The sequence below is a fragment of the Macrobrachium nipponense genome, chromosome 26 (genome assembly GCF_015104395.2).
Source record: "Macrobrachium nipponense isolate FS-2020 chromosome 26, ASM1510439v2, whole genome shotgun sequence".
Lineage (NCBI taxonomy): Eukaryota > Metazoa > Arthropoda > Malacostraca > Decapoda > Palaemonidae > Macrobrachium > Macrobrachium nipponense.
Genome location: NC_087215.1, coordinates 20,220,100 through 20,246,220, shown reverse-complemented (window position 1 = coordinate 20,246,220; position 26,121 = coordinate 20,220,100). Strand labels below are relative to the sequence as shown.

At 39.0% G+C, this 26,121-nt stretch overlaps 1 long non-coding RNA gene across 2 annotated transcripts in view; it reads left to right on the top strand.

Annotated features, from left to right (window-relative positions):
- Nucleotides 1-389: 389 nt before the first annotated feature.
- LOC135200048 (uncharacterized) overlaps nt 390-26,121 on the top strand; it is a 60,330-nt gene continuing 34,598 nt past the window's right edge. Inside the window, exon 1 of one of the 2 annotated variants that reach the window (XR_010311193.1) lies at nt 390-514. This is a non-coding gene — a long non-coding RNA (uncharacterized LOC135200048). Of the gene's footprint in view, nt 515-605; nt 631-26,121 lie in introns of those variants that run through there. The other variant, XR_010311192.1, reaches the window with a different exon arrangement.

The following is a 26,121-nucleotide window of genomic DNA, read 5'->3' as shown; positions in this document are numbered from 1 at the left end:
TTATCATTTCTTATAATGATCTCCTAATTAAATAATCTACATATTTTATTTCTCAAAGATTAAATCTAACTTCCCATTTTCATCAATTAGGTTTGAATCAAAACGCCAAATTCAAACAGTAACCAGGAACAAGAAGTTATTAGGAGACGACGCCCTAAACTTAAACAAACCGCCATTACCTGAATCCATTATTTGCCTTAGTAATTACCATAACATACATTATCCAGGTCATTAGTGATTTATTTAAATGTGTAATTATACTCCCACTGATTGCTTACAATTGTCCACCAACTGACTTATTAGAACGAATAAAAACAAGCGAAACCACTTCTAAACCAAAACCACAAACATAAACACTATCAAATAGAAGACGCTCAAAATGTCAACAATGTGATGCCATTGACTGCCTCAGTAGCGTAACTTCTATTTCAACGTCTTATATCTTCTATAATAATTGCCGTCTTAATCATCGAGTCAGTTCATAATTAATCGTAATAATTGATAAATTACAAAGGTAACTGATAATTATTGTAATAATGTGAGCCTAGAAGGACCGTGAGAGTCAGGAATGAAGATTGCAGGTGGTGGTCTTGGGCTTAGAGGCAACTCAATCAGTCATTAGCTACCTAAGTAAGTAGGCCTATTGGTAGGGAATGGGGAACTTTCCTTTTTATTACAGTGCAGGTTGTAGATGTTTAGTACTCCTAGGTTACCCTATAGATCTTTGCCTTCTATGTGGTCTTAACCTAAGGCTGTCTAGGGTAGATCACCACGGCAGGCCAACCAGGCCACCTACATTCAACGCTTGCCACCCTCCGAAAAAGTACATTATAACGCGTCCTGACACCCGAGATGGGCATCAGTCGCGACTTGTTGTTGGTGAGAAACGGAGCTAAAGACCTCTACTCTCCTTTCGAAGTAAGTATTTTCTCCAAAGTTAGAAATTAAGGCCAAATTTTAAGATTTAAACAGAGGGTACTGAAAATGGCGCCCACGGCAGTGGAAATCTCACCAAAACGCGTTCAACATTTTTACTTACAACTCGAGGTATTTAGAAGATTGACGCCATCTCGATGTTTACGGAATAGCTTGTGTCAATAAACTAACCATTTCCTGTGATAAATCCGCACACCACTTGTGCCCACAGACGCTGGAGCACTTTCATCACAACGATCGAAACACGATTTCTCACCAACAAACAAGCCAGGAGTAAACAGCTGTTTTGGTAGAAGATGACGAGAAGCGTGCTCTTAGCTAATTTTTAAATAAGTAGTAAAACATCAATAGTTTACATATTTATGATGATTAATTTGAAAATATTCGTTATTGAAAAAGTAACTCGACTCTGACTCAAATTTAAGTAATTATTTTTCTGAATTAGAACGTTCTTTTAAGTTCTGTATTATGACGTCACGACATCTTGACTTTCGTACCTATTGTAAATAATTGCTATACTCAACTGTCATTGCAGAAACAGTTTACCAGTTATTCATGCAGATTGTTATTCAGCTATACATGTAATTGTTATAATCGTAATGCGCATATATATCTTTATTATTTACTTTTTTTGGATATATGAAGATGTTTTACTGCTGGATTATCGCCGTAGTGTGACGCAATCGTTTTCGGTCCATGGGCCTCTGTCTTGTTTTCGCACCATAGAAATTATGGGCCGAATTTGCAATGACCAGAAAGTCGGTTAAAGAGGAAAGTTAGCATTGAGGGGCATATGTTTTGACTGAGAAAATACAAATTTATTCAATAGCTAGCTTGTAAAAAATACTTGGTTATAAAAACTTGATTGACAACTAAGCAGCATGTCTACTATGGGTTTCAGAGACAGTGCAAGCACGTTTTTTTGGGCAATACCTATTTCTGTAACGAACACTCTTAACAGAACGAGATTTGCTATAGTGGCATTACACCCAGTGCTGTAATTTATAAGGGTATCGTGAATCACTAATCGTTAAAGAATAACGACACTTGTCTTGTACCAAGAGACAAAAAACTCCATTATGCAGAAATGGATACGAACACGCGTTATAAAGGTCCACCCCTACCCTCTCCCCACTCCCCTCCCCCCTCCACCGCCATCCATTTTCTTCTTCGTTCCTTCCGCCTTCTTTCTCTCCGCCTTCCTTTCTCTCTCTCTCTCTCTCTCTCTCTCATCTCTCTCTCTGTTGCCATTCGGTATGTGTTGACCCTCCAAATCTGGGTATAAGACTACACACAAAACGTTGAAATTGGTGAAATTAGGCTATGTATTGGAAGTATATATACATAAATATTAAAGCAATTTTATCATTATTGCATTACTATGACAACTAGAATTCATGAAACAGTTTATAATAATGGAACGGCGTATGTGTGAAGCCTCCACTAATGTGGCAACGATGATTTTGCCATTTCTTAGCATGCAAACATTAAAGGTTACATTTATTTCTGGCATACGATTATTAAGAAATTCAAAATACTAATAAGACTGAAATCAATGAAAAGTGCTAGCAAAAACAAAAAAGCAAAAAAAAAAAAAAAAAAATGTATATAATGTTCACCTTCCCGTAGTCATTCCTCTATGCACTTTTTCCGTATTCGTTCCTGTATGGTTTTCGGCAGCCAGATGTACGAAACGTTAGAAACATTGATTTTAGCTACTTTAGTTTAAATATCTGCAATTTTTCGGGTAATTTTTGGTTGCAAAAAAGGGAAAATAACATGAATTAAATCAAAAATTTTTAAAATAACAAAGTAAATTTTAAACTAAATAACGAGTAAACGTAAACAGTTTAGGGAATAAAACTTTGCCAGTTTCGTCGTCTGTCGTCGTCTGCTGTTCATAACTGTGTTTATGGCAGCGCCGCGCTTAGAAACCAGAAACAGCAACGGGTTTAAAGTGCAATGTGGAGTGAACTGAGACCAAAATGTGTATAATAACAATCAAATAAGCACTGTGGAGTTTCAGTTGTGATGGCAGTAAGGATAAAAACCACCGATTACAAGGTAAGAATGAATTCAGTTCAAACCATAACCCCAGGAATAACAAGTTTCATACTTTCACTAATATAGGCAACAAAATGTTGTTTTATTGTGCTGATTACAACTGCAATCTTGAGTAAGATCAATAAACGTTACATATATACGCTAACATTGTTCAAATGAGTGCTGGGAAGGCTGGGGAAAGATGGTGGCCATCACTGATCAGAACCTTCCATGAAAAACGTAGCCAGCCATATTGGATTTCAAAACTGCCTTGAAAACATATTTTACGAAGAGCTCACATGCTTATTTTAGTTCGTGTGGGGCTTTCATATATCACATTATGTTGACGAAACTTCAGTCTTTTAAATGGTATGCTTAGAGTTGCAATTGTATTCTTGTTTCACCAATTAAATATCGAGTGAATAAGACCCGTCCACCGTGATGAGGGTTGGCCTGCCGTGGTGATCTACCCTAAATGAAATGAGTAACTAGGGTAAAACACCACATGGCCTGCATCAGGCCAACGATGATCAATGTATGCCACCCTCCGAAAAAGTACATTATAACGCGTCCTGACACTGGAGATGGGCATCAGTCGCGACTTGTTGTTGGTGAGAAACGGAGCTAAAGACACCTACTCTCCTTTCAAAGTAAGTATTTTCTCCAAAGTTAGAAATTAATGCCAAATTTTAAGATTTAAACAGAGGTTAGTGAAAAGGGTGGCTACGGCAGTGGAAATCTCACCAAAACTCTTTCAAAATTTTTACTTACGATTAGGTAACTTAGAAGATTGACGCCATCTCGATGTTTATGGAGTCGCTTGTGTCAACAAACTTCCCATTTCCTGTGATAAATCCGCACACCACTTACCCACTGACGCTGGGGCACTTTCATCACAACAATTGGAACATGGTCCCTTACCAGGACATTTTTAAGTAAACAACTGTTTTGGTAGAAGACGACGACGAAGCGTGCACTTCGATAATTTTTTAAATAAATAGTAAAACATCAATATTTTACATATTTATGTTGATTAATTTGAAAATATTCGTTATTGAAAAAGTAACTATTCTGACTCAAATTTAAGTAATTATTTTTCGGAATTAGAACTTTCTTTTAAGTCCTGTATTATGATGTCACAACATCTTGACTTTCGTACCTATTGTAAATAATTGCTTTACTCAACTTTCTTGCAGAACAGTTTACCAGTTATTCATGCAGATTATCAGCTATTCATGTAATTGTTATAATTGAAATGCGCATATATATCTTTATTATTTACTTTTTGGATATATGAAGATGTTTTACTGCCGGATTAATGCCGTAGTGTGACGCAATCACTTTCGGTCCCTGGGCCTCTGTCAGTTTTCGCACCATAAGAAATTAATGGGGCCGAATTTGCAATGACCAGAAAGTCGTTAAAAGAGGAAAGTTAGCATTGAGGGGCATATGTTTTGATTGAGAAAAATACAAATTTATACAATAGCTAGCTTGTAAAAAATACTTGATTACAAAAAACTTGATTGACAAATAAGCAGCATACCTACTATGGGTTTCAGAAACAGTGTAAGCACGTTTTTTGGCAATATTACTGTAACGAGCACTCTTATCAGAGTGCCGTAATTTATAAGGGTATCGTGAATCACTAATCGTAAAGAATAACAACTCTTGTCCTTGTACCAAGAGACAAAAACTCCATTATCCAGAAATGGATACGAACACGCGTAAAAAGCTCCACCTACCCTCTCCCCCCCCTACACTGCCACCTCTGTCCTTCCTTCCTTCGCCTTCCTTTCTCTCTCTCTCTCTCTCTGTTGCCAATTGGTATGTTTTCACCCTCTAAACTGGGTCTAAGACTTACACAAAATGTGGAAATTGGTGAAATCAGCCTATGTATTGAAAGTATATATACAGTGGTACCTCGACATACGAAAGGCTCAACTTACGAAAAACTCGAGATACGAAAGCAAATACGAAAAATTTTACGGCTCTACATACGAAAATTGCTCAAGTTACGAAAGGTTGTTGTTGTTGTAAAGTCCCGAGATTCGCCTGGACCACCGAGAACAATTTTAAAACTCCCGCGCCGCCAATTGAGTAGACTCGCCACCATCCTCCCGCTCTCCCATTGGTTCCTGATGCTAGTCACCCCATAAGATCCTGCTCTCCTATTGGTCAGCATCTACCCCTTGTGCTTTAAGTATTCTATTGGTAAAAGGATGTTGTAAATTGAAAAACTTATTCATGCAATACATTTAATAAAAAAAAAACATTAGGTAAAGATAGAATAAAGAATAGACATGAATGGTTATTATACTGTTTGGTAGTTTCATTAGTTGAAGAGAGATAATGAAAATTTATGGCTTACTGTGTACTAGGAAAAGTGATTGCTTGGCGATCGTTTGATACTCGTAAGTGCTGGATGTAAACAGAAGTTTGGAAGCTTTTTTTTGTTTTTGTTTATTATAGTTAATGGTTACTTAATAATTATTTGAAATGAGTACATGCATTTAATAAAAAAATTGTGAATTAGATATCATAAAATATAAAATAAATCGGACTGCTATCGTCGAAGCCAACATACATATTTTTTAGAATTCTTCTTCTGTTTTAATATTACGTTACGTATATGTTTCATTATAGCTGTCACTAACTCGGTATCTCCATTAGGTAAAGACAGAATAAAGAATAGAAATGAATGGTTATTATACTGTTTGGTAGTTTCATTAGTTGAAGAGAGATACTAATGAAAATTTATGGCTTACTGTGTCCTAGGAAAAGTGATTGCTTGGCGTTCGTTCGGTACTTGTGAGAGCTGAGTGTAAACAAACGATTGGAAGGTTTTTTTTGTTTGTTTGTGTGTTATAGTTAATGATTAATTAATAATTATTTGAAATGAGTACATACTGATTATTTATACTTATTATTGGCATATTCTAAGCTTTTAGCTTCTTAGGTTTAGATGTCAGAATCATAGACTAGGGTACAGTAGCAACCGCTAACATAGGCTAGGCTTATTGGTAAGGGACATATGCTAAAGTCCTAATATATGCAGTAAAAATTGCGGTTGAACAGTACATGCAGTTGAATATTACTCAAGTATGTACAGAATTTGCCTTTTTGGAGTCATATTTCTAACGTCGGATCGGTGTCATAACCCTAGAACATGTGTTGTAGGCTTGGAAATATAATTTACTGGGGTGTTTTTGTAGGGCTTGGAACGGATTAGGCATTTTACATGTAAAATGCGGTTCAAGATACGAAAAACTCATGATACGAAGGCCGCCTCGGAACGGATTAATTTTGTATCTCGAGGTACCACTGTTTACATAAATATTAAAGCAATTTTATCATATTTGCATTACTATGACAACTAGAATTCATGGAAACAGTTTATAATAATGCATCGGCGTATGTGTGAAGCTCCACTAATGTGGCAACGATAGATTTTGCATTCTTAGCATGCAAACATTAAGGTTTACATGTATTTCTGGCTTACAGTTATTTAAAAAAATCAAAATACTAATATAGACTTAAATCAATGAAAAGTGCTAGCAAAAAAAAGCAAAAAAAAATATATATATAATCCACTTATCCATAGTCTGTTCCTCTATGGTTTTTGGCAGCCGGATGTACGACAAGGTTAGAAACATTGGATTGTATCTACTTTAGAAATATCTGTAATTTTTCGGGGTAAATTGGTTGCAAAAAAGGGATAATATACATGAATTAAATTAACATTTTTAAATAACAAAGTAAAGTTGAACTAAATAACGAGTAAAGTAAACAATTTAGGGTGGGGATAAAACTTTGCAGTGTCGTCGTCTGCTGTTCGTAACTGTATTTGTGGCGCGTGCGCTTAGGAACCAGGAACAGCAACTTGTTTAAAGTGCAATGTGGAGTGAATTGAGACCAAAAATGTGTATAAATAACAATCAAATAAGCACTTTGGAGTTTCAGTTGTAATGGCAGTAAGGATAGAAACCACCGATTACAAGGTAAAAATGAATTCAGTTCAAACCATGACCCCGGGAATAACAAGTTTCATACTTTCAGTAATATAGGCAACAAAATGTTTTATTGTGCTGATTACAACCAATCTTGAGTAAGATCAATAAATGTTTCATATATATGCTAACATTGTTTCATATGAGTGCTGGGAAAGGCTGGGAAAGATGGTGTCCATCTGTGACCAGACCCTTCCATCCACACGGTAGCCGCCATATTGGATTTCAGAACTGCCTTGAAAACATATTTTACGAAGAGTCACATGCTTATTTTTAGTTCGTATAGGGCTTTCATATATCACATTATGTTGACGAAACTTCAATCTTTTGAATGGTATGCTTAGAGTTGTAATTGTATTGCTTGTTTCACCAATTAAATATCGAGTGAATAAGACCCGTCCAGCGTGATGATATGTTAGTAGTCAGTGATTTTTTACCCTACTCATATGTTATATGATGATATCTCGATGATTGACTCAAAGGTTAATGTTAAGTTTAGGCTGTAAGTTATGGTATATATTCAAGTGTCTGTAGGATCTCATTACTGTAGGCTATAGGATGCCTATATCCTAGCCTACTTTATCCTAAGACTGTCTGGTTCAATGCTACTGTATGATTCATTAATGATTTCACAGAAAGTTTGGGTAGGGCAATTTAATTTATAACCCTATAGCCTAGGTTAGGCTATAGCCTTATGTCTTAGGTTATTTTTTCATTTGATCAAAAGACGAGAGTGGAGGGGGATTTATGTTACAAAATAACTGGTGCTAATTGTGTCTTTCACCAGTTTCTATTTATGGGTATTCTCCTACTTACAATGGGGATAGGTTCCAAAAAGCCCATCATTTGTTGGAGAAATCACATCTTGAATATAGCCTAACCTACACAGGGGTAATCGGTACCATCTTTACATAGGGTAAACAACCGACTGGGCTAGCCAAGCCACTGACTACCGTGTTTGTGGCCACCCACCAAAAAAGTACTTTAACACGTCCTGACACCAGAGATGGTCATCAGTCATGAGTTGTTGGTGGTAAGAGGTGCAGCTCAAGAACTCTACTCTCATTTCGAAGTAAGTATTTTCTCCAAAGTTAGAAATTAAGGCCATATTTTAAGATTTAAACAGAGGGTAAAGAAAAGTGTGGCCATATGCAGTGCACACCACCTCCATGACGCTTTCAAAATTTTTACTTACAACTATAAATATTTCGAAGATTGATGCCATCTCGATGTTTGCAGTCACTTGTCTACACAAACTTCCCATTTCTTGTGCTAAATCCGCACGCCACTTGTAACCATAGACGCTGGGGCACTTTCATCACAACAATAGTAAACACAGACTTCCAACCACTACTTTTTTAAGGAAACTAGAAGTGGGAACTAGATAATTATTTAAATAAATAGTTAAATGGCAGTATAAGGTCATGAATTGCATAAATATTTTTACATATTCATCTTTATTAATTGGAAAATATCGTTATTGAAAAGTAACTAGATTCCTGACTCAAATATCACAGTTTTGTTGCTTGTGAACGTATCTCTGGCATTCTTGCCTCTCCAATTGTTTCAGTGTTGCCAGTTGGTATGTGTTTACCTTCCAAACTGGGTATAAGACTTACACAAAACCGGGGAAATAAGTGAAATTAACGTATCTATTTGTAGTATATATACATATTACACCAATGTTATCATTACTGCATTACTATGACAACTAGAATTCATGAAAACCTTTTTGTAAATGCATCGGCGTATGTGTGAAGCTCCACTAGATTGGCCATGATGAGTCATTTTGTCATTGTCTGCTCATATGTACTTCAGAAATATCTGTAATTTTTCGTGGTTAATTTGGTTGCAAAAAAGGGTTAATAGACCATGAATTAAATAAACATTTAGAAGTAATAAAGTAAAGTTAAAATTTCGAGTAAGTAAACAACATTAACCCTTTAACGCCGATTGGACGTATTAAATGTCGACGAAATTGTCTGTCGGGTGCCGAACCAAAAAAGACGTATGGTACGTCGACCAAAAAAAAGTTTGTTAAAAGTTTGCGGAAAATAGTTATAGGCCTACTAGCGAAAACTTTTTGAATCGCGCGCCTTGGGGATGCTGGGGAGCTCAGGGATCAAGCTGTTGTTTTGTTGTATTTCTACAGAAGCAGTCCGCACAGACTGCAAGAAACGTAGCCGATGGATACGACATCCACTAGGGATTGGGGCGTCCAGTGTATTTCGCCGTGTTTAGTACTGGCCCCTGGGGGGTTAATTACAGTCGTCTGAATAAATATTACTTAAAATTCTTGATCAGTAGGTAAAACTGCATAGAAAAACCGCAACTGCCATAGTCTAGCTGCCGCGGATAAGTACCCTAGATCTACGTTTTGTTTACATTCGTTACCCAGGCGCCCAAGAAGCGAATTTCTTTCTTCTTGCACTAAAAAGCATCAGCTACACCATCTCGGGAAATTATTTCGTCACTGACATAATTTTGGCACCATTGTATATTAGCCGTTACATAGAGTATTATATGAAAATGTACGCAATTTCATGTAGAATACAACAAAAAAACACTCATGGTTGTAGCTTTTATCAGTTTTGTTTAAATATTTTTTCATATAAATAACGATAAGTGCCAAAATTTCAACCTTCGGTCAAATTTGACTCTACCGAAATGGTCGAAAACGCAATTGTAGCTAAACTCTTATAGTCCTAGTAATACTCGATCATTTACCTTCATTTTACAACAAATTGGAAGTCTCTAGCACAATATTTCGATTTATGGTGAATTTATAAAAAAAAAACTTTCCTTACGTCCGCACTCGGTAAACTATTCCGAAAAAATCAGAAATTTTTTCGTCCGATTGTCGTAATGTTTGCACCATTTTAAATTAGCCGTTACATAAAGTTTTTTATATATGAAAAATGTGCGCAATTTCATGTAGAATACAACCAAAAACAACTCATGGTTGTAGTTTTTATCAGTTTTGAAATATTTTCATATAAATAACGATAAATAGAAACTTCGACTTTCGGTCAAATTTAACTCGACCGAAATGGTCGAAAACTACAATTGTAAGCTACAACACTTACAGTTTAGTAATATTCAATCAATTACCTTCATTTTGCAACAAACAGGAAGTCTCTAGCACAATATTTCGATTTATGGTGAAATTTTGAAAAACTGCTTTTATTTTACATCCGCGCGTTACGAATTCATGCGTCATATTGTGATAATATTTTCTCTGTGTTGCTTTGATCGTTTTACAATTTGTTGTTATATACCAAAATCATCGCAATTTAGTGTAAAATACAACGAAAAAATAATTAACTCATTAGCTTTAACCATTTTGCTCACAGCGCGATTTGTATACAATTATATAAATTTTTTTTTTCACGCTGTCTTATATTCCAATATTTATATATGATAATGATATTTTTTTTATTTCTGATGGTTGCATACTAAACTTCAGGCAATGACAAAAAAAGGAGCCAAAAATGAACTCTTAACCTTGAAAATTAAGCATGCTGTGATCTTTTTAAAAGAACTTTTTTTCCGCTTCGGCGCTCACTGGCGAACGCCACTGGCATACGGGAGACACTTTCGGAAATACCGGCTCGGCGTTTAAGGGTTAAGGGAATAAAGCTTTGCACCTCATAAACTGTGCAGTTGTGTGCTGCCTGTAACTGTGTTTGTGGAGTGAGTGCTTAGGAACCAGAACCGCAGCATGGTTCAAGTGCAATTTGGAGTAAATGAAGACCAAAATGTATAATTACAATCAAATAAGCACTGTGGAGTTTCAGTTATGATGGCAGTGAGGATAAAAACCACCGATTACAAGGTAAAAATGAATTTCAGTTCAAACCATGACCCCGGGAATAAAAAGTTTCATACTTTCACTAATAGGCACAAAATATTTTTTTGTGCTGCGATTATAACTGCAATCTTCAGTAAGATCAATAAACATTACATATATACGCTAACATTGTTCAGACGAGTGCTGGGAAGGCTGGGAAAGATGGTGGCTTGGCTGTGGTTATGAATGGCAAGTCACGTGGTTGCTGCCATATTGGATTCCAAAACTGCCTTGAAAACATATTTCTCGAGGACCTCACGTGCTTATTTTATCGCTTTTATATATGGCGGATTTCAGATAGTACATTATGTTGACGAAACTTAAATCTTTTGAGTGGTATGCTTAAAGATGTTAATTGTATTTTTGTTTCAACAATTAAATAGGAGACGTGAATAAGGCTGAGCCATGCAATGACGATGGATGACTGCTGAGTTTCCCCTAAAATGGTTATCGAGCTTCGAATAGTTAAAAAACCACTAAAAATGTTTATAACTGCCTATCTTGTGAAATTCAGAACCCAAATGTGTATCCTTTAATAACATATCCTTACTTCAAATATACCCAAAATTACTAACCTTTACTGTATTAAGTCTTTGAGGTTATATTAATCAATCAAAAGTCCTTTCTTAAACATTTTACCATTAAAAATATATACCTACAGCAATAACAGAGAGAGAGAGAGATGAGAGGAGAGAGACGAGACGAGAGATGAGAGAGAGAGAGAGAGAGAGAGACATTGTATGGCAACATCATATATCGACATGAAGAGTGAAATTATTAAGAATTATTTCTGAGAGAGAGAGAGAGAGAGAGAGAGAGAGAGAGAGAGAGAGAGAGAGAGAGAGAGAGAGAGAGAGAGAGAGAGAGACGTTCCCCTCTGCCAATTTGTATATCAAACTGCCATTTACTCCCCCGCCCACCTTCCTCTAATTGGATAAAAGACTGGGAATCGCCATTTCTTTTTCTGGGATTGTCCTGTGTCGCCCAGTGAAATGTTCCTTATACACTCATTTCAAGGTATAAATAATTGCTAAATATACCGGAGAAAAAAGCCATATGGAATGCCAGAGTTACTACTCTGGATCGATCACCTTCATAGGTGTCGGTATAAAAACGGGGCAAGTGGATGCCACTACCACAGAGAGAGAAGAGAGAGAGAGAGAGAGAGAGAGAGAGAGAGAGAGAGAGCATTGTATGGCAACATCATATATCTGACCATGAAGAGTGAAATTATTAAGAATTATTTCTGAGAGAGAGAGAGAGAGAGAGAGAGAGAGAGAGAGAGACATTCCCCTCTGCCAATTTGTATATCAAACTGCCATTTACTCCCCCGCCCACCTTCCTCTAATTGGATAAAAAGACTGGGAATCGCCATTTCTTTTTCTGGGATTGGCCTGTGTCGCCCAGTGAAATGTTCCTTATAACACTCATTTCAAGGTATAAATAATTGCTAAATATACCAGAGAAAAAAGCCATATGGAATGCCAGAGTTACTACCTCTGGATCGATCACCTTCATAGGTGTCGGTATAAAAACGGGGCAAGTGGATGCCACTACCACAGACCTCCAGCCAATTAGTTCTCTCCTCTCTCAAAATCCCTCGCCAGAGAGGAGCCGTTACAACGGTCACCCTCCGCTCGTCCCTACTTCTTCTGCCAAGATTCTTCATTCCTTCATAGCGCTTGTTGTCACGAAGACATGTTTTGATTGTGATATTAAAATTTTGTGATTTTGGATTTATCATGTCTTCTGATCTTCAAGAAGCATCTTCATCTAAGTTGAGTATTATTTTTCTGACTTTGTACGTGTTTGGGCAGCAGTGCATTTTATGTGGTGTTGTTTATTGTAATGTTAACTGGGAGCCGAACGTATCGTCTCTCAAGTCGGCCATTTAAATGCATTGTTGTTTGCGTATTCAGTCTCCTCAACATTTTTTTAGGTTACTGATTAAATCATTATCCTTTTTCTCATTACAGTATACGTTATTGTTATCGTGGAATTTTACCATTTTGCTCCTGATGGGTTCCGATAGGTTGTTTTAATAAAATTTTATCAATTTTAATTATAGCCTATTAGAGGGTTTCCCTCTCTCTCTCTTTTTCAAGGCCTTCAGGAGCGATTTGGTTCCCTCACGAATATGTAATAAATTTTCATTCTACTACATGCGCGAATGTTGTGTTGAAGCGACCTAGGCTAGCCTAGTGTTACGCATATTACTTGAGAAGTGAGAATTCTCATTATTTCGCGGTGCTCATGCATTTTATGTAGATGATTTTATTTTATTGTTATTTAGTTTGTTACAATATTATTGCTACAGTATTATATTGATGAGGTTGGGAGTCCTACACGAATATTATCTATCCTTGGCCGCTTGTTACCGTTCCTAGCCTACCTGACCAGATCTAGGTTAGATTTTGGGAGTTAGGCTGCGTAAGAGTTTTTTCTCTCTACATTAGTTGGTTTTAGTTCTGGCGATCCTGACCACACTATTAAATTAGTTTTGGAAGGTGATCCTATACTAGAGAATTCTCTCTTGTCACAGAATGTAGGTGCTAGACCAATCTTTCCTGACCAGGTCGATATATTCGATTTTGGAGGGTTAGTTTAGGTTCTGAGTTTCCTCTTTCGTGATGTTCCAGTAGGCGCTGTCCTAAGCCACCCGACCAGATCGGTATATCTGATTTTGGAGGGTTAGGCTGGGCTAGTAGATGGATCATTTTATTCGTTGGTACTTCCAATAATTACTGTTTCAATATTTTGGTTTAGGATAGCCTCAGCTAGTACCTCCTTTAGGGTGTCAGTTGGCCTGCCGTCTTCTGCCCCCTTTTGTTGTAGGCTTTTCCACGGCTTCTCGGAAGGTGATAATCACCTGACCGGTCGCTGTTGCCAGGCGATTACTAATTATCCTTCCCCCTCCGTGCTCTTCCTTCCGGCCCGGACCTGTTCCGGTGGTGTTTCGTTAGCTCGCTGTTCTAGTAACCCTTCCGGGGAACGACAGCTGGACCGTTGAGCACTATTCCCGGGGGATTAGTCAGAGGAGGTCAAGGAATAGAGATTATGTAATCTCTGTGGGTACTTCTCTGGCTCTGTGTTTCCCGGTCGAAGTGTGGATCTATCATCACTCTCGCCAGGTTATTACACACCGGAAGTTATTAGTAACTGCTGTGTCCGCCGCTGCTGTTTCCATTATTCTCTATTTTTTAGCTACCGCCCCCATTCCGGTGGGGGTGGAAACCAGGTTTAGAATATATTTTCCAATTAACATGGAATAGCTACTCTTTTCTGGTGCGTTCAGATTCAGACCAGGTTTACCTGGCTCTCTGTTCTGCTCATATTAAGCCAGTTCCGTCGGTATTAGCGATCACGATAAAGGGATTTTGACAAAGGAAAATCTATTTCTGGGCGATGACCTGTGTCGCCCAGTGAAATGTTCCTATAGCACTCATTTCTAAGGTATAAATATTGCTAAATGTACCAGAGAAAAAACTATATGGATAATACCAAGATAAACCTGGTTCGTTCACCCCTGTATTAGGGTGTCGGTATAAAACTGGGGCGAGTGATACCACTACCAGAGGTCTCCTGCCATTTAGTCTCTTCCTTTGTCAATTTCCCCTTTCAAATTAGGCGCCATACCAGTGCCATCTACCGCCCATTACCGCTACTACTAGCGCCTCGATAGCCATTCCTGAAAATAGCACCCAAGCTTGGGCCTATAGGGTGAGGAAGCAAGGGGTGGGTTCACTGGGTGACACAGGTCATCGCCCAGAAATAGATTTTTCCTTTGTCAAAATCCCTTTTCCCAAACCTGTGTCGCTCCGTGAAATAGTAACAGAGAATTGTTCCCACAAGCTTGGATATAATCTCTATAAGACTACTGGAAGGGAGAAACTAACTCTAAGGTAATTCTACCCTATTTAATCAAATTTCTTAAATCTAAACAGAGTTTAACAATATCTTAAGTCTAGGTCCTTACTCTAGTAAGTATATACCATTACAGCAAACAATTACTGGTAAAGCTCGTGTGATTACTATGTCACCAAGTAATACTATATATTTTTCATGTATATAATTAGTAGTTAATTATACCAGTACAGAATGGTGCAATTGTAACAATCCAGAGTGAAAACCCCGAGTATGGGCTAGAGCTAAGTGAGGCGGTTAGGTGAGAGAAAAGGAGCTAAAGCAGGACAAGGTCTTTACGACTAGGTATGTCAACATGACTAGGCTGTGTTAGGGGAAACAATATTCCCCCACTGCCACTGCTGCATAAAATTTAAGGGCTTTCAAGGATTTAAGGTAGTGGTGATTAAATACTTGAATTCCATCTTATACACTTCTTAAGGTCATTAAAGTTCATGTAGTGGAAGTAAATTATTAAGGCAGCTACTGCTCGGACATCATGTACATGTGGAATTGATTCCGGTTAGCCTATCTAAAATTGCAGAATTGTTATTTTAATTACTTAAGTGAGACTGTTCCACCATCTCTCGAATGAATAAAGGACCTGAAGTTTTTACTTGAAGTTCTGTCTGAAAATGATCTCAAGTTCTGACTGGACATAGGGATAGATCCTGTGGAAGTGGGACAATCTTCTAGGGGGCCCACCTACTCTGAGGATCCTCGTTTTTAGCCAAGAATTCGATCTGGAGATACTAGAACTTCTCCGGATGGAAGAAAATCAGTATGATTTTGATCTAGCAAGCACAAGCTCTCGGAATCGATGAAATTATGAATCTGTTAATGTAGAACCAAACTGGAGTATCTCCTTGAAGCAGATTTCGTGGTAATAATACTAGCTGGTAGGGCCTTTCTAAACAGGGTCCTAAGGAATGTAACAGCCAGATTCGTATTAATCGTCATAACTTTTGGGTCTTTTTAGGATAAAGGCTAGCTTCTTTACTGTAGAATCGTACTGCTTAGAAAAGGGAGTCGTAGGAACTAGGGGAGAGATTAGTCAGGACTGTCAAATCTCGTGACAATTATTGAAATGTTTCCGCATGGCTGCGGACCTCCCTGTAGACTTCCGTTGTCTGATTTTAAGAACAAGGTGTTAATAGGATCCATATTGGCATCTTTTTGTGCCGTAAAATTCAAGAATTCCATAAAGTTAGGGCACTCCGAATCCTTGAAGCGCCCGCCGCCCTTGTTATACTAATTGTGTTAGTCTGGGGTTGGGGGTCCGTCTGGGGCAGAGTCCCAATTCCCTTAGTAACGGGTCACAATTGCTCTTGAGTCAGTTGGGGGCTAACAGCCCAATCCGTCCTTAGAAGGATGTGAGTTAGTATAGAACTTCCATTAGTAGATTTATTGGAAGAAAAGTAATTCCTCTACCAGATGTTCCAATCTATCTGGTATCCGTGGCCTGGGCCATGGTGTCCAGATTGAGGGTCACATGAAATATTGTAACTTGTGGTTGGATTCTGTGGGAATAATTTTACTTGGAGATCTGGATTCTGCTGGCTGATCCATCTAAATGACCTGTTGTCTAAGGGCTATTCCGACTGTAGCGGAGTTGTCCTTGACAGTGCATCTGCCACTAAGTTCTCGTTCCTGCCAAGTGAGTTGCTGACAGATGCAACGGTTTCTTGTTGTCAATGAAAAGATTGTTATCATGACCTGATTTATGTGGCTTGATTGAAAGCTCCTCTCTGAGGAGAGTTTACTAAGAATAGAATACTGCCATGGCTTCCAAACACTGTTATAAAGCTAGCAGGGCGTTAGGGACCAAGTGTCCTGAGCGTTTCCATATTGGGAGTAGTCTCCCAAATTGCTTAGTGAAGCATCCATATGAACCACTAAACTTGGCGGAGGGAACCATACCGGTGATGGTTTTGTCAGATTCTTGACTTCTGTCCATGGACAGAGTCTCTCTGTAAAAATGTGCGGAATGCAGGAACTTTGTCTCGCAATTTCCTGTTCGCTCTACTCCGCCAAACCCGGATTATACTTCCGTTGGCTTTTAGTAGAGTCCCTGTTACTGACGCAAATTGGAATGAACCTAGGACTCTTCCTGGTTCCTCCGGGATGTTTGTCTGCCTTGAGGAACTGTCTCGCAGCCTTGCTATTTCCTTTCTTTTCTCCGGTGGGATCGAAAGTTGTGTGATTGAGGTCCCATTGTTTCCTAAACACTGAAACCGTGGTGTCGGAGTGTGTAGGGATTCCTTGTGATTTGGAATCCTAGGAATTCCAGAAATTATCACTTATGGTTGCCTTGAGACATTCCTTGACGTTTATAGCTCAGATGAGCCAGTAGTCTAGGAGGTTACTAGGCTTATTCCTTGGGTTCTCAGTTATTGTACTACTGGTTCCGCTATCTTGTAAATATTCTGGGCATTCTGATAAGCCCGAATAGCCTTACTTGAAGGAGTAAGCCTGTTGCCTAGTCTGAAGCCTAGGAAAAGGGGGAAGCCCAGGAAAAGGGGGAAGCCCAGGAAAGAGCGGAAGTGACTTGCTACCGGAACAGGATAGTAAGTATCTATAAGATTTATAGGTGTTGTGACGGCCCCACGGGGAAGTAAGGTCCGTACCTGCGAAAACAGTTAGCATATGGAACTTGTCGTATTGAATGTATGAGTTCCAATGAGACGACTCTAATATTACTCTTGGTTTGATTGAATCTTCATGGAATCGCTGGAGAAGCGTTCCTGAAATTTTAAGTATTTGCACCTGTAATTACTTTCTTCTACAGAAAGTCTTGTGTACTTTTATCTCATCCGGCATTTGGATGTTAATAAATTTTGGTTGATGGAGGAGGGCCCTTCCCCCACCCCATACCCGACCTTTTGCTATTATGCTGTGCGACCAAGTGCTGATTCCCAGCGGTTCTTGAATAAGTACCGCTTTCCTCCTACCTAAGGAGTCTCACTGGTTCGTCAAAGGTCGGTTGCGCCGGCTTCCTGTGAAGTCTCTTCCTTGTCGGAAGTTCTTCCGCCAGCTCTACGGAAAGTTGCTCCGGCTCGGCTACCTCTTTTGAACCTGTTGTATCCGTGATATACACCTGGTTCTTATCGGAGGCCTTATGGCCGGGGAAGAGGTAAAGAAGCCGAGCTTTGGTGCTGCTAAGAGGGCTGGTTCTACAGCAGCACGGACTGTTGTGGCTGACCATTTGAGGTGGATGGTTGACCTAGCTGGCCTACTTGAACAGCTTGTACCACTGTTTGAGGTTAATTCGTCTAGAAAGACTAGAACCCCTTTGTTCTCTTCTTATCCGTGGGCTGTGTTCCAAAGGATTCAAATCTTCTCTTGGGGATCAAGCCCCAGCGAACTCGCAAGCTCTGGTTGACCTTAGCTGCTTCGCCCAGGATTCTGTTCACTATGGTCTCAGGGAACAAGTTCGCCCCCCAGATCTAAGCTTTGATGAGTATTAGGTTCATGGCGAATAGACGCACCGGCCAAGACGTGCTTTTCTGCAGTTCTTCCTGGCTATTGCAAAGTCATATACATTGCACCGTAAGGTGTGAAGCAATGACTTGTCCGGATCTTGAACCATGGTTCGTTCGTATAGACTGAGGTTGTCATTTCCGCTATAGTGGCGGAATTGAAAGACCTGGTCAAGTGACTTCTGGATTCATAATTCACCTTTACCAGTGCTTCTGGGAGTCTGGGTAAAAGCTCGCTGAAGAGCGTTGTAACACAATTTTAGTTCAATATGCCTACCAAGAATGTTGCGGGGGCATCTACCCCGCATTCCATTCCTCCCAGAGAGACCATGGATGGTAAATCCGTCTCTCTGATATAATGTATAGATTAGTCCTTTGCTGTTGCCTGAAGTGTAATCTCTACTACTTTAGAGGTACACGAAATGGGCGTGTCGTCTAGCACCACAAAAATCGTGAAGGGATTATTGTGGTGTGTCAGTTTGGTATTTGTGCATTCCCAATCTGCCAGGGTTTGAACCCAGGCTGATGAGCTTGGTCTCTGGGGAAGATGGCCATTTCCCTAGGCGCTTTGTCTTCCCAGATCAGTGCGTTCTCAATCAGACGTGCATAGCCTGAACAAGGGCATTGGAGACCCGGTGAAAGGAACTCAAAGTCCTCTACTGGCCGGGTTCCCCCGCCCTCAATCGTCAGCATGCCCTCTGAGAAGGGGGCATGTGCTGGTAACCACCAAGGATCATTGTTTTGAAGGGACACAATTTGGATGTCTGGTACGCCTGGAGTGGTTGTGGCTTTCCGGGTTGGAGGACTCCTTGCTTCGAGGTCTCCTAGATCTTAAGTCCTTGTACTAACAACTGAATAGACTGACCTGACGTTTTCATGTTCGAGAACAACTGAGTTGTGATGTTATTTAGAATTGGACTGAGCCAGGTTACCCATCTCCTGCCTCAGCAAGCTGGAAAACATGTTGGGTTAAACCCGGGATTTTGGGATCTGGGTATAGATGCCTTTGTCTTCGATGCCTGCCTTTGTGTGTGGCAGATTTTGTTGCGTTCGTCACCAGTTTAGTGGCTGATGACGAACTAGAACGACTTTCCCAAATGGCCTTCAGTTTGGAAGGTTTAGGAAGGGACTTGTAATAGACCTATGAGTGACTATTTCAGCTTACCTTAGGGATTACTGACCCCGGCTTATCCCTGGAAGTCGTAGGTCTCTTGGTAAACTCTTAAAATGAAGAAGATGAATGAGATGAGCTAAAAGGTAGTCCTTTTGCCCATTTACCAAATGCTTCACATAGCCTACCTTCGTCCTGGGTACCGACCTTCATTGGTTCGTGGTCCAGGTTGATTGCTGCGACCTCTCCAACGACTTCTTATTCTAAACCTTCTAGGTCCTCTGCCAGCACGGCCTGTTTATCTTCGTGGATCTTGGCAATGATCGGGGCTGCCAAATCTACTGGTACCGTTGCTGATACTTCCGCATTTGGGTAGATAAGGGAGCTTCTGAAAGAGATACTTTTAAAAAGTATCTTCTTTTAAAAGTATCCTAAGTCATTGATAACTATTTCAATATCTCTCCAATTATTTCCAATATCTCATTCAGTGAACTAATCATTCAATGAATCAGTACTTACCGTCTCGGTAGTGAAGTCCCAAAACCAAATTGTAACAGACTTCACTCTCAACTGGTTGCCAGACCGACAAGTCGTTCATTGGACCGCACAGCCTGCGTGAGTGCGGCATACTTCCTGTCTGTCCTGCTGCTGCGGGGTTGCAGCGCAGGTTGTCTTCTGACAGCATACCATCTGTAATTACAAAATGATACATAAGTACCTTTGTATGGACTCGCCGGATATGTATCTGGCGGAGTATGTAATATTAGAATCGATACCGGAGTATCACTAAATGTAGATCCGCTTGAGGTAACTCCGGTGGGACCTGCATTCTACATTGTCGTCGCCGTGATAAATTGCAGCGGCATGCATTATGTAAGATATTCATATTATCCTCTCCCGCCAGCTCCGACCCCGCTATGCATTCACCTCATAGTCTTGTAGTTTAATATATATAATATTTAATATATATATATATATAATATTATATATATTATATTATATTATATATAAAATATAATAAATATATATAAATATTAATATTCTATATATATATATATATATTATATAATATACTATATATTATATATATATATTATATATAAATATAATTATATTATATATATATAATATATATATATAATACTATATTATATAATTAATATATATATATATATATATATATATTATATATATAGAATAATATTATAATAATAATATAAATATATATATCTTATATTATATTATATTTAATTAATTATATCATATTTATTATCTATATTATATCTATATCTATAATCTATTATTAAATTATATTATATATATTAGGGATATATACTAATATATATATATAGAATATATATATATATATATATATATATATATACATATATACAGTACACGTTAATATATAAATAATTATACAAATTAATACATAATACAATTAAATACATAAAATAAAATACATAATACATACAATTCATAAACAAATTACACTCAGTGGTCCCCCCGTATTCGCGGGGGATGCGTACCAGACCCCCCCGTGAATAGTTAGAATCCGCGAATGTTTGGAACCTCTATAAAAAGGCTAAAAACAGCCTATTTTGTTAGTTAAAACTTAAGAAAAACCACTAAAAATTTTCATATTTGGTTTTTTTAATAGTTTTATCACAAAAAGTGCATTTTATGATGAAATTGATAACAAAAACCAGGAATTTGTGGATATTTCTCATAGAAAAATACCGCGAATGCGCGAATTTTCCGCGAATAATGTAGGGAAACATTCCCGAGAGAAATCCGCGAATGTGTGAGTCCGCGAATCCGGAGAACGCGAATACGGGGGGTCCACTGTATTATATACTATATATTAAGCTTAATACCAACAAAACCGGGGAAAGTTAGACTTGGCCTGAATCCATCGGCATCGGAGAGGTTTTCTTAGTATACTAAGAATACCTCTGCTAGCTCATGGTCGCCGCCACCGGGGTGGGGCGCAGAGGTATAATGAAAACGGGGGAGAGAGGCTAGGTAAGGATAAATAAATGCCTTGATTCTAGGTTACCTGCCGGGGTCGACTACCCGGCGTAGTAAACCGATTGAAAACATAAAGCATATTTTAAAACAAATTAAAATAAAATAAAATAAGTAAATGAATACTGTACCGAAGCACAGAATCTATGCTCCTTCCTGTCCCAGTTCCCTTTCAATACTATCTCTCTATCTCCCGGGTCTAGCTAAGGGATCGAAACAGGGGAATAGGTAAAACCTAGGCCTGAATCTGATCGTAAGGGAGATCGTGTTGTTATATGCATAACTGAACGATCTCCGCTGTATCCCGGGCCCGCCAAGGCGGAAGGATAGATAATGTTTGGAGGACTGAGGATAGGAAAGGCAAAATTCTCCTTCCAGTCCCAGTTCCCTTTCAATGCTCTCTATCCCCCGGGTCCAGCTTAGGGATCGAAACAGGGGAATAGGTAAAACCTAGGCCTGAATCTGATTGTAAAGGAATCGTGTTTGTTATATGCATAACTAGACGATCTCCGCTGGATCCCGGATCCGCCGAGGCGGACGGATAGATGACGTAGGGAACTGGGGATAGGAAAGGCGAGAAGAGAGTTAGTGGCTAATACTGTCCTAACGAGCCGGGTAATTTACCAGGGCTCCTCTGGGCAGGTACCATCATCCTACTCCTACTACGTGAGGCGAGGAGTACCCCTTTCGACTATAACCACTCCCCCCCCCCCCCCCTGCAAGAGGGGATAGGACTCGGAAGTAATAAAATTCTTTGAGTATCTGGGATTCCAGATAAACAAGGAAAAGTTCTGTCTCATTCCAGCGTCTCGGTTTCAATGGTTAGGAATCCAGTGGTATCTAACCACACACAAACTATCTCTTCCGCCAACCAAGTGCAAAGAGATAGGGAAAGCTACGAGGCAATTTCTAAAAAACAGACGGGCATCTCGCCGTACCCAAGAAAGAGTATTAGGTTCACTTCAGTTTGCTTCACTAACAGATCTCTTGTTAAAAGCAAGACTGAAGGATATCAACCGGGCATGGCAGAAAAGAGCCAACAGCAGACTCAGAGACAAAATCGCCTTGATTCCGCTGATACTGAGGAAAAGACTACATCCATGGACGACAATCAACAGTCTTTCCAAGTCAGTTCCACTCCAATTTCCCCCACCGTCTCTAGTAGTCCACACGGATGCCTCTCTGAGTGGATGGGGGGGGGGGGGGGGGGGGGGGGGGGAGCTATTCTCGGCACGAGAAGGTTCAAGGAACATGGTCGACGGTATTCCGCCAGCTTCATGTCAACATCCTGGAAGCAAAGGCCATTTTCCTGACCCTAAAAAGACTAACTCCGGCCAGGAATATTCATATCAGACTAGTCTTCGACAGTGCAGTGATAGTTCACTGCCTAAACAGAGGAGCTCCAAGTCAAGTCACATAAATCACGTGATGATAGCGATCTTCTCACTGGCAATGAAACATCATTGGCACCTGTCAGCTACTCACCTGGCAGGTGTACGAAATGTCATTTTGGATTCTCTATCCAGGTCCCTGGATCCAAAATCAATCAATTGGATTTGCCTACAGATTCCGGACCTTCAGGTGGACCTGTTCACCACGGAATCCAACCACAAACTTCCATGTTATGTGGCTCCCAATTTGGATCCTCTAGCTCACGCCACAGATGCGATGTCCATAAAGTGGAATAATTGGCAGAAGATTTATCTGTTTCCACCAATAAACTTTTTGATGAAAGTTCTACACAAACTCAGATCTTTCAAAGGGCAGATAGCGTTGGTAGCACCCAACTGGCCGAAGAGCAATTGGTTTCCTCTTCTACTAGAGTTGAAACTCCGGCCCAGAAGGATTCCCAACCCAAAGCTGACTCAGGTGGTACAAACTCAGACTCCTTAAGAGTTCTGAATGCCCTAACTTTATGGATTTCATGAAGTTTGCGGCACAGAAAGATGCTAATATTGACCCGCTTAACACATTATTTGTGGAATCAGACAAAAGAGAATCGACACTCCGGCAGTATGATTCAGCAGTGAGGAAATTAGCCATCTTTCTAAAAGAATCAGATGCTCAGACAATGACTAAATCTGGCAATTTCATTTTTTAGAACTGTTCGAAAAAGGTCTAGCCGCTAGTACTATTACTACGACTAAATCCACCTTGAAAAAGATATTTCAGTCTGGCTTTAATATTGATTTAACAGATTCGTACTTCTCGTCTATACCTAGAGCATGTGCTCGGCTGAGACCAGTAAATCGACCTCATACGGTCTCCTGGTTTTTAAATGAAGTACTCGAGTTAGCCTCAGATACTGATAATGAATTGTGCTCTTATATAACCCTTCTAAGGAAAACATTATTTTTACTGAGCCTGGCCTCAGGTGCTAGAATATCAGAGCTGTCGGCTCTCTCTAGAGAACCAAATCATATTGATTTCCTCCCGTCAGGAGAAATTCTGCTTTCTCCGGACCTGAAATTCTTGGCAAAGAATGAAGACCCTCAGAACAGATGGTCTCCATGGAAAATTGTCCCTCTTCCACAAGACCCATCATTATGTTCAGTTATTGCACTAAAGTCTTATCTTGACAGGACTTCTAATAGGTCTTCAGGTCCTCTTTTTATTAGAGAGAAAGGTGGAACCATTTCCTTAAAAGGCATCAGACAACAAATTCATTTTTTTATTAAACAAGCTAATCCGGATTCAGTTCCTCAGGTCCATGATATCCGAGCAGTAGCTACCTCAGTTAACTATTTTCATCATATGAACTTTGATTATCTCAAAAAGTATACGGGTTGGGAATCCCCGACAGTATTTAAACGCCACTATCTAAAGTCTCTAGAGGCCCTTAAATATTCTGCAGTGGCTGCAGGAAATGTTGTCTTACCTGATACAGCCTAATATGTAGTTTGTGAAGTTGGATATTATTAATTAGCATTCTTTTCACTATTATTACCTTTAGGTACTCCCTCTCACCTACCTGCCTCTCTTGTGTTCCCTCCCTTCTTGCCTTCTTTATCGGACTGGATTGCTTATCGGCCCCACTCCTGTACTTGTACATAGTCCATTATTCATATAACTGTATATTCATTAACTATGTTGACTTTCCTGGTGATGGTATGAACTTGGCCATATATGTTTTTTACACCATTACTCCTATTTTGGTTATTGTTAATCTTAGATCATTAAAATTTGATGATAAGGAAAAGTTTTATTTTTCCTTTTATATTTATGAAAAGTTTTAGTCTTATTCTAGATCTCCCAAGCTTGTATGGCTGATTCTCTGTTACTATTTCACTGGGCGACACAGGCCAATCCCAGAAAAGGAATTTTGACAAAGGAAAAATCTATTTCTGGGTGAAGGCCTGTGTCGCCCAGTGAACCCATCCCTCTCTTTTCCTTTCACCACCCTTTAGCTGGCCCAAGCTTGGGTGCGTATTCAGGAATGTAGAATCTTGGCAGAAGAAGTAGGGATGAGCGGAGGGTGACCGTTGTAACAGCTCCTCTCTGGTGAGGGATTTTGAGAGAGGAGAGACTATTTGGCTGGAGGTCTGTGGTAGTGGCATCCACTCGCCCCGTTTTTATACCGACACCTATGAAGGTGATCGATCCAGAGGTAGTAACTCTGGCATTCCATATGGCTTTTTCCTCTGGTATATTTAGCAATTATTTATACCTTGAAATGAGTGTTATAAGGAACATTTCACTGGGCGACACAGGCCTTCACCCAGAAATAGATTTTTCCTTTGTCAAAATCCCTTTATTAATCATTAATATTTGAAAATTAGTTGTAAGGTAAATAATTTATTTATACTACAAAACAAATACATACGTAAGTAAGTGAGAGAGAAAGAGAGAGAATGTTATTGTTTTTGTTTAATCTCATTAAAACTTAAATTAATTATTTTTGAAAACTAGCACTGTATATTATTCTTTTTTGCCATTAAAATGTAGAATAATGCCCGTTAAAGATATACTTATACATACATTTCCAGCCCAAACAGAGGGCAAGAGTTACCACTATGACATACATTATCTCATGTGGAGAGAGAGAGAGAGAGAGAGAGAGAGAGAGAGGGTTATCATTATTTAAGAGAGTGAAATGGATAGATTATTGTATTTCTTTAAAATACTATCACATATGAATTTTGAAATTAGTTATGTTATTTTATGGGCATATAAAAAATAAATAAACATATACACATGTACCATAGAAATTCTCTTCATCTCAGTAAAATAGAGTAGAGAAATTGAAAATTGTATGATCTGGTGAGGGGCAACACACTCCCCCTCCTGGCAACACACTCCCCCTCCTGTCACATTCCTTGATATATTTGACAGCTGTTGGACCCCAGGCATCTCAGCTTGGCTAACTGGAGTTCAAAGACAAGCTGCAGGGTAAAGTGGATTTTCTTTCATTTTTACATAATTTTTTTATTTATAAACTAAGATCTTGCTACTTCACTTCAGTATTTTCTTTAATGAATTGATATTATTGCTGTTTACATTAATATTGTTATTATTTTTATTTTTATTTCAGTAGAGAGAGAGAGAGAGAGAGAGAGAGAGAGAGAGAGAGAGAGAGAGAGAGAGAGAGAGAGAGAGAGAGAGCACTCCTCCCCTCCTGTCACATTACTTGATATATTTAACAGCTGTTGGACTTCAGCTTGGACCTGGAGTTTGAAAGAAAGATGCGTGAAGACTGGGATTTCCTTCATTCTTACATAATTTTTTTAATTTATAAACTAAAATCTTACTAATTCACTGTAGTAT